This window comes from Carlito syrichta, unplaced genomic scaffold (genome assembly GCF_000164805.1).
Source record: "Carlito syrichta isolate Samal-C Ts95f unplaced genomic scaffold, Tarsius_syrichta-2.0.1 Scaffold310671, whole genome shotgun sequence".
Taxonomy (NCBI): domain Eukaryota; kingdom Metazoa; phylum Chordata; class Mammalia; order Primates; family Tarsiidae; genus Carlito; species Carlito syrichta.
The window spans coordinates 587,574-594,727 of NW_007254767.1; positions in this window are offsets into that span (position 1 = coordinate 587,574).

Genomic DNA, 7,154 nt, shown 5'->3' on the forward strand with positions numbered 1-7,154 from the left:
CTTTCTCTTTTCTTTACTTCTCATTTGTTTAGCTAATCAAGTTTTTTTTTTTTTTTTTGAGTTGGAGTCTCACTCTGTCACCCAGACTGGAGTGCAGTGGCCGCTCCCGGCCACCGCAGCCTCGACCTGCTAGGCTCCGGCGATCCTTCCGCCTCAGCCTTCCGAGTAGCCGGAATTACAAGCATGCGCTACCACACCCGGCTGATTTTTGATTTATTATAGAGATGAGGTCTCGCTGCCTAGGCGGGTCTCGAACCCGCGGGCTCAGGCAATCCACTCACCTCAGCCTCCCAAAGGCGCGGGATTACAGGCTGAGCCACCGAGCCCGGTTTAAGCTTTTTTTTTTTTTTTTAACATTTACAATATTCCAGATACTATCAATTCAAAGAATAATAACAGCATAATTCTTAACTCTCATCTGCCTCATAATCAAGAATGGAAGCTAGACTAAAAAAATAATTATCACTTATATCGACCAAAGTACTAATATAACTATGTGCAGAAGTACTAAATAAGAACCGTGTGTGTATGTGTGTGTGTGTGTGTGTGTGTGTGTGTGTGTGTGTGTGTGTGTGTGTGTGTGTGTGTTTAGTGGTTAGAGAGTAAAGCATGGGATGTTGTAAGCGAAGATTTTACAAAGAAATGAGTGCCTGAACATCATTACAAATTATATAGCAGACTGGTAAAGGTAGTGATAGAGTGCTGTAAATTTGCTGTCATACCTTACTCAAATGTATTAATCTTGAATTATTTGTATTATTAAGTCCTACCAATAGTACAGATGATGTGTGATTCTATGAATGTGTATATTTAACTTGATTGAATCATTAAATAAAGTTATCCATTCCTAAAAAAAAAAATTAAAAGAAAAAACTCACACATTTCTACTTATATTCTCAACATTTTTATCTCCAATTTAGGTGAACATTAATATCAAATAAAACAGCCTGAGTAGATTTTTGGAGATAAAAATTAGAAAGCTGTATTATTTGATTCTAATGTTGACCCAAATCATGGCTCAAATGGCAAGTCAAACCATTATGGAACTTCTATGGGTTCCACCATTAGGAATGGGTAATTAAAATTCCCTTGAATAGTTTATAATTGAGGAGTGTTCTTTATTGATTAGTTTCATTACAGACTACAGAAACCAATTATATAGAGAGGGATATATCACCTGCTATACTGTGGTTGATTTGGAAATCAAGGCAGATGACCAAGCTAACTGTTGGATGATCTGGAAATCAATGCCGATTAAGCTCTAGGCAGAATATCCAAGAAGCTCTCAGCCCAAGAATAGTCTCACTACTGCTGTTAGAGGATGTTGCACCTGCCAGTGTACTCAGACCCATGCTACCTGTGTCACCATTTGAGTAGCAGAATTATGGTCTCTATCCAAGTTAACTTAGTTTGAAATTCAAGTTTTCCACAGTGTACAGGCTGAAGGGACCCAAATCACACCTAGAACCTTGGTCACAAGACTATCCGAGAATTTTTTTGTTTCTTATCATTTTTTTATTTTAATTTTTATTTAAAATTGTGGGGTACAATTCAGGGTTAGGTATACAAATATTCACCATGCAGGTACACTTATCAACAAGGTGTGCCCCCTCCCCCTTCCCCAAGCAGATATCAACTACTGTCAATTCCACCTTATCATTTGTTTTTTGAGTCAGGGTCTCACTCTGTCACCCAGGCTGGAGTGTAGTGGCCCAGTCATGGCTCACTCCAGTCTTTCCTGGACTCAGGCAATCCTTTTGACTCAGCCTCCTGAGTAGTTGGGACTACAGGCATGCATCATCATGCATTAATATTCTTTTAACTTTGGATATCTTTATATAAAATATTTCAGAGGTAGGTATTAAAAAGAATGTGTTTTAGCTTCCTTGCTTCTTAATTTGAACAATTTGTCATTTCCTCTAATAATGTGCTCACATAACATAGAGCCAATTGGGTAAATATGTGATGAAATAATACTCAAAAATACTCATAAAACTCATTAAAGTCAACATTGGGTTAATTTGAAACAAAAATTCTGGAACAGAGCACATTTGGGAAGTTTTAATTCCACATTAAAAAAATTTTAGGTATAAATAATTTCCCTGAAAATACAAAAAAGTATTTTTTGAGAAAAAGTATATATTTTCTAAATGTGAATCTTCATAACAACTTAAAATAGCTGATTTTCTCACAGTCTGATCTAGTCTGGATATTGATTTATTGAAGTCTATGAATTTTATTAACTTTCAAAAGCTCATCCAGAAAACTGAAAAGTTGAAATTTTATCAAAAGATAAACTGTGAGGGAAGGAAACTCTGTGGTTCAGCAAAAAGTCAAATCTTGTTAACAAGCATGGACTGCAGCTGTAACACATGAATCACCATAAGGAGCTGAAAGTCTCACTGTTCAGTGCACAAAATTATTAATCTAATTCAGCCTCCATTAAGTGGCAGAGGGTTGGCAGTGAGCCAGCCGAGGAGCTGGATGTAGTTATAGTGATTAATTGGATTTTTTTTTTTTTTTTTTTTTTGGTAAAACATAGGCAGCTAAGGCTTATTCCCACAAGGACAGAGTAATGACACTAAATACAAGGACTAAAGATATAGGATTGGTAATGTCTAGAATAAAATTTTGCTGACTTTTATTGTCTTCAAAAAAGAGATCCTAGAAATCACATAATGAAACTCATAAACTCCTTTGCCATGTTTCCATGTCAGCACCATGGAAAGTATCGGTTTTATAATACCTCCCCCAAATACCATCTTGTATATGATCACAGGCTATTGCTATTTCTGAATGGCAAAGCTATGAGTAGTTCTGAGTAGAAGTTTTGCATATCTCTCTTTTCCACAGTAAATATATATTTTGCTCTTTTGTAAAGAGAAATCTATAAAATTAAATAGAAAAATGTTATTCTGGGCAGAGCTCGGTGGTCAGCCTGTAATACCAGCACTTTGGGAGACCCAGGAAAGTAAATTGCCTGAGCTGGTAAGTTCGAGACCAGCCCAGGCAACTTGGCAAGACCTTGTCTCTACAATAAATCAAAAATTAGCCAGGTGTGGTAGCACGTGCCTGTAATTCCAGCTACTTGGAGGGCTGCGGTCGAACGATCGCCAAAGCCCAGCAGGTCAACACTGGTGGCCGTGAGTGTGCCACGGCACTCCAGCCAGGGAGGCAGAGTGAGACACCAATTCCAAAAAAAAAAAATTATTCTGTTACCCCTTCCAAAAAAAACCACGTTTTAAAATAAAAGAATAGAACAAAAACTACCTCATCAACAAGAGTACCTGCATAATGAACATTTGCATACTAACCCTGAATTGTACCTCACATCTTTAAAATAATAAATTTTTTTAAACTACAATTTTTTCTTTTTTTTTTTCACTGAGAAAGCAGGATTTATTGAGAGGATAGAAAAACTCCCACAGTGAGAAGGGATGCGAAGGGGTTACCCAAAATAATAAAATTTTTTTAAAAGAATTTTTCTTCTGATTTGGGCTGTAATAAGCCTATTTTAATATGGATTCAACAGATTTGTCCTTAAGAAGAAAATATTACAGCCTATGGAGTATCTTCATTCACAGTATGTTGTTTGATAACCACAAAAATCTTATCAAGTAGGTAAAGTAGACACTGCTTTTTCCATTTTATAAAGGAGATTATAAAATTTTTAAGAGAATAATTATTTTACTCAAAGGTACATTAGCTAGTAAATAGCAGAGACAAATTTCCCAAGTCTTGTCTCTGTGTCATTTATGCTTATTCTAAACCAGTACTAAATAAAAGAAAATCTCAATTCCCTCTTTCACATTAAGAATAAGCAAACAAAATGTTCCACAAAATTGTTTTAGATTCTTAAAAATAATATAACAAAAATGTTTTATATGTGACCTGAAACACTCTAAATTTTTTTTATTAAAAAGAGAGCTCATCTAATAGATGGTAAAAACAGCATCAGTGACAAGAATGCAAATTAAAATTTATTCCAAGAAGAACTATATTTAATTTTGTTGTGCTTTGGGATTATGATTAATCAAAAATACCAAATAATGTGCTCTTATGTGTAGCTTCTGAAAAGAGTTATCATCTTAACAAAATTAACAAGAACAGATAAAAATCTATTAAAAATGATTAATAGAATAGAAATACAAAGTTCTATGAAAGGGAGAAAAGTTTGTGTTTATTACCTTCTTTTATAGAAATAATTATGGACCCTTTTGTGCCATAAATATGACCTGTGTTCAGTCTTTCCAACTTGAGCCACTCCCAAAGTTTGTAATTATGTTCATCCCTCTGACCCAAAAAAGCCAGTAAGTGAGCCTAATAAAGCCAACATAAGTTAGATATTGAGAATAAAAAATGCTAAAAATGTATTATATTCTAACAATTATGTAGATCAGCCAACTATAAATGTTGTTAAAGCCATTTAAAGATAATATCACCAATTATAACATATAGGCAGATTGAAGTGAGATATTTTTAGCCTGTCAAATTAATAGAAAAAAAATCAAGCAGTTTCCAATACTAGTGATGACCTGAGGAAATAGTTTCTCTCCTATCTTCAGGTGGGAACTCAATTTGATCCAATCCTCTTGTAAAGTTAAGCAGACAATATTTACCAAGAGTTACAAAAATATGCACATGAATTGACCTTGAATCCTCTGAGTTACGAAATTGAAACATTTTATAAAGAATCATCTCAGTACTATTTTAATAGAAAAAAAAAAAAACCAACTACACACATGCACACACACACAGAGAGTTATAATTTTATGTAAAAATATAGAAGGGAATATTTCACAATCTTAACAATTGTTGGGTTTGGATGGTAGGAAGACTATGAAAATTTTTACTTTGTTATTTCTACTTAATGTTTTCTGTATTTTAATAAACATATAATATGAATTAAGAAAAATTAAAAACAAAAATAAATTAAATAAAGGAGATGGAGTTATGTGATCTAAGTCTCAATGTAACCATAAATTCCATTTCCCTTTATAAATGATATCACAATTGATTCTTTAGCCTTATATACAGAGGGTACCAAAAAAACGCATACACATTTTAAGAAAGGAAAAAACTGCCGGGCTCGGTGGCTCAGCCTGTAATCCCGCGCCTTGGGAGGCTGAGGTGAGCGGACTGCCTGAGTCCGCAGGTTTCGCCTGGGCAGCGAGACCTCATCTCTACAATAAATCAAAAATCAGCCGGGCGTGGTAGCACGCGCATGTAATTCCGGCTACTCGGAAGGCTGAGGCGGAAGGATCGCCGGAGCCCAGCAGGTCGAGGCTGCGGTGGCCGGGAGCGGCCACTGCACTCCAGTCTGGGCGACAGAGTGAGACTCCAACTCAAAAAAAAAAAAAAGAAAGGAAAAAACTGTATTAAAATTATAATACTCAATATATACCAATAACAAAAGATGAATACAAGACATATTTGACTTCTGCAATTACACATTGCTACCATAATTCAATTCAACTTTGAAAAGTAATGCATAGATAACATTGCTTAAAATGTGTTTAAGTTTTTTTATACTCCTTTGAAAGCTCTTAATATATTGATCCACCTTATGATATTGATTAGTTATTGAAAAGGAAGGCAAAATAAAACCAAAATTTACTCAAGGTCTAATGGGTTTGTAGAGAGAGCAAGTGACTAATTTTGCTTTTCATTTCATACTACATTGCATGATACTGAATACTTGGTACAAATGAATAAAATCCAACTCAGGATATCTCTAATTGGAATGTTTACTCTTCAAATAGCAAAAAAGCCCAAGAAACTCTGAGATATGTTAATATTACTTAAAGACACTGCCTAGATGCATATGTAAAAGTTAATTATATTAAAAAGAAAATTAGTTAATTCATTTCAGGGTCAAATTTGATATAAATCATATGTTATGCATTTCTGTAGATATATATATCTTGGTGTCTAGTGATGGATACTATCCTATTTCATGTATTTTCTTTTCTTAAGTATTATTTGTAATAAATGTATGATATTAAAATTTTGTTCTTTTCTCAAGGCAATCTAAGATCATTTTATAATATGAATAATAATTATTTCCACAAAATATTAAAAATACTAAATACTGGAATAGTAATTACAGCATAAAGTACTTGAAGTCAAGATAAGAATCTTCTAATAGAATCAACTGTGAATTATAAAGTTAAATTTCCCAGAGGCTTGTAAAATTAGAGTGACTTATAACCTAATGGTTACATCTATTGGAAATTCTCACTAGATTTAATAATCTCTTTTCAGAGTTTACTTGCTTATTATTGAGCAATTAATCTATTGTACATAATATCATTATTATAGTCTTTGTCACTACCACTGTAACTCCCTCATAACTTGGTTTGGACTTTTTATCATCATTTTGTGTCTTTTTACTGAGGTTTTTCTGTAATATTTTAATGTTTAACTTTCTTTATTAAAAAGTACGACTATGTGGGTCAACCCCTTTGGGTCCTCTCCCACTGTGGGAGCTTTTCTGTCCTCTCAATAAATCCTGCTTTCTCAAAAAAAACAAAACAAAACAAAACAAACAAACAAAAAAAACCACTTACAGACGGTCCTAATATTTCAATGAAATAAAAAGAACCCAGAAAAAAAAAGTATGACTTTGTTACTTGATTAAACTTTTACTTTTTTTATTTAAGCAAACTTCTTAAGGTAGTAGGCACATTCCTCTGCCAAAATGCATTTCAGAATGTTTTGAATTAGAAGTGACATTTGGGGTTTATTTGGATCCTTAAGCCCAATTGCGAGATACAATACATCTCTGGGAACAGGGACAAGTCCCCAGGGTAAAGCCAGCCTGGAATGATAAGAATTAAAGACAGACAGGGAGAGAAACTTCTCTATGGATTTTGAGAGTGTGTTTTAGTGCAATCTTGAGGGAACATGCTAGACTGTGAAGCACAGGGCTGCTTTAGTACAAGCAGGCATTGTTCATTGTTTCTGAGTTGTTTGTATTTCCACACATAGTCTATGAGTCCACGGCAGGTGGGTTGTGGCGCTATTTGATCCACACCCTGGAGTCATAATATATAACCTATTGAGGTAGCTGCTACCCCACTGTCATTCAATAATATTATTGAACGAATTGATTCCATTTCACCTTTAATATTCCATCCTTGTATTTGCTTTAA